This window comes from Arachis stenosperma, chromosome 7, assembly GCF_014773155.1.
Source record: "Arachis stenosperma cultivar V10309 chromosome 7, arast.V10309.gnm1.PFL2, whole genome shotgun sequence".
Classification (NCBI taxonomy): domain Eukaryota; kingdom Viridiplantae; phylum Streptophyta; class Magnoliopsida; order Fabales; family Fabaceae; genus Arachis; species Arachis stenosperma.
In genome coordinates, this window is record NC_080383.1 from 63,686,382 (window position 1) to 63,689,211 (window position 2,830).

Consider the following 2,830-nt stretch of genomic DNA (forward strand, 5'->3'; position numbering starts at 1 on the left):
CTATTCTTCCACCTTATTGTTGTTGAAACCTTGTTGAGGTCTCTCTTGATTCTTCTATGAGAAATTTGGGTGATTTCTCCATGAAGAATTAAAGGTGTTTCCATAGGGTTCTCCTAGGTAATTCACCTCTTCCATTGAAGGGTTCAGGATCATATGCTTCTTCTTCAGATGAAGCATCCTTAGTACTGCTTGGTGCATTTTGCATTCCAGACAGACTTTGAGAGATCAAATTGACTTGTTGAGTCAATATCTTGTTCTGAGCCATATGGCATTCAGAGCATCAATCTCAAGAACTCCTTTCTTCTGATTAGTCCCATTGTTTCACAGGATTCCTTTCAGAAGTGTACATGAATTGGTTATTTGCAACCATTTCAATAAGCTCTTGAGCTTCTGTAGGCGTCTTCTTCAGATGAAGAGATCCTCCAGCAGAGCTATCCAAAGACATCTTGGATAGTTCAAGAGACCATCAGAAAAACCTATGATGCTCCATTCAGAAAGCATGTCAGAAGGACATTTTCTGATCAATTGTTTGTATCTTTCCCAAGCTTCATAGAGGGATTCTCCATCCTTTTGTCTGAAGGTTTGGACTTCCACTCTAAGCTTACTCAATTTTTGAGGTGGAAAGAACTTTGCCAAGAAGGCATTGACTAGCTTTTCCCATGAGTCCAGGCTTTCTTTAGGTTGAGTCCAACCATGTCCTAGCTCGTCTCTTACAGCAAAAGGGAATATCATAGTCTATAGACCTCAGGGTCTACCCCATTAGTCTTGACAGTGTCACAGATTTGCAAGAATTCTGCTAAAAACTGATGAGGATCTTCCAATGGAAGTCCATGGAACTTGCAATTCTGTTGATTAGAGAAACTAATGAGGCTTAAGCTCAAAGTGTTTGCTCCAATGGCAGGATAGAGATGCTTCTCCCATAGAAGTCGGAGTAGGTGCAGTAAAGTCACCCAGCACCTTCCTTGCATTGTTTGCATTATTGTTGTTTCGGCTGCCATGGGTTCTTCTTCTTTGAAGATTTCTGTTAGGTCCTTTGCAGAGAGTTGTGCCTTAGCTTCTCTTAGCTTTCGCTTTAAGGTCCTTTCAGGTTCAGGGTCAGCTTCAACAAGAATGCCTTTGTCTTTGTTCCTGCTCATATGAAAGAAAGAACAAGAAATGTGGAATCCTCTATGTCACAGTATAGAGATTCCTTGAGTGTCAGAGGAAAAGAAAAGTAGAAGACAGAAGTAGAAAATTCGAACTTATCAAAGAAGAAGGAGTTCGAATTTTCATTAAGGAATAGTGTTAGTCCATAAATAGAAGGATGTTAGAAGAAAGGAAGTAATTTTCGAAAATTAAGTAAAACATTTTGAAAACATTTTGAAAACACTAATTGATTTTCGAAAACAAAAGTGGGAAAGAAGTAAAGTGATTTGAAAAAGATTTTGAAATTAGAAGTCAAAAGATTGATTGAAAACTATTTTGAAAAAGATGTGGTTAAGAAGATGATTGGTTTTAAAAAATGTGATTGAGAAAATATGATTTGAAAACAATTTTAAAAAGATTGATTGTAAAAATTAATGACTTGCCTAACAAGAAAAGATATGATTCAAACATTAAACCTTTCTCAACAGAAAAGGCAACATACTTGAAATGTTCAATCAAATCATAATTGTTAGCAAGTCTTTGAAAAAGGAAAAAATTGATTTTGAAAACATTGATTGAAAGATATGATTTGAAAGATTTGATTTTGAAAAACTTTGAAAACTTGAAAAAAAAATTGATTTGAAAACAAAATCTTCCCCCTTGTGCCATCCTGGCGTTAAACTCCCAGAATGGTGCACATTCTGGCGTTTAACGCCCAAAACTCTACCTTTTGGGCGTTAAACGCCCAACCAGGCACCCTGGCTGGCGTTTAAACGCCAGTCTGTCCTTCTTCACTGGGCGTTTTGAACGCCCAGCTTTTTCTGTATAATTCCTCTGCAGTGTGTTCTGAATCTTCAATTCTCTGTATTATTGACTTGAGAAGACACAAATTAAAAATATTTTTTGGGTTTTTTAATAATCAAAAGCAACTAAAATCAAATAACAATGCATGCAAGACACCAAACTTAGCAGTTTGTATACTACTGACACTAATGAGAATGCATATGAGACATGAATGAATGCATGCAATTGACACCAAACTTAAGATGAGACTCTAGACTCAAACAAGAAACATAAAATATTTTTGGTTTTTATGATTTTGTAATTTTTTTGTGCTTTTTCGAAAATTATATGGAAAAGAAAATAAGGTATCAAAATTCTTATGAGAATTCCAGGAATCATGCAATGTTAGTCTAAAGCTTAGTCTAAAGGAATTAGACATAGCTAGCTAAGCTTCAGCAGGACATTGCATTCAAGAGCTAAATTGATGATGATCAATCAGCTTTGGTGATGATGAGAACATCACCTTGAAACACTAGAATTCATTCTTAAACTCTGAAAAAATACCTAATTAAGCAACATGAACCGTCAGTTGTCCATACTCGAACAATCCCCGGCAACGGCGCCAAAAACTTGGTGCACGAAATTGTGATCACTACACAACTTTGCACTAACCAACCAGCAAGTGCACTGGTCGTCCAAGTAATAAACCTTACGCGAGTAAGGGTCGATCCCACGGAGATTGTTGGTATGAAGCAAGCTATGGTCACCTTGTAAATCTCAGTCAGGCAGACTCAAATGGGTATAGGTAATAAACGCATAAAGCAAAGATAAAGATAGAGGTACTTATGTAATCATTGGTAGGAACTTCAGATAAGCGTATGAAGATGCCTGTCTTCTGCTTTCCTACTGTCTCATCCATCCT

At 36.8% G+C, this 2,830-nt stretch overlaps 1 non-coding gene across 1 annotated transcript; it reads left to right on the forward strand.

Annotated features, from left to right (window-relative positions):
- The first annotated feature begins 495 nt into the window (after positions 1-495).
- Positions 496-603, forward strand: LOC130943065 (small nucleolar RNA R71). Its single transcript, XR_009071601.1, has one exon. It is a non-coding gene; the product is annotated as a small nucleolar RNA R71 (small nucleolar RNA).
- The last annotated feature ends 2,227 nt before the right edge of the window (positions 604-2,830 follow it).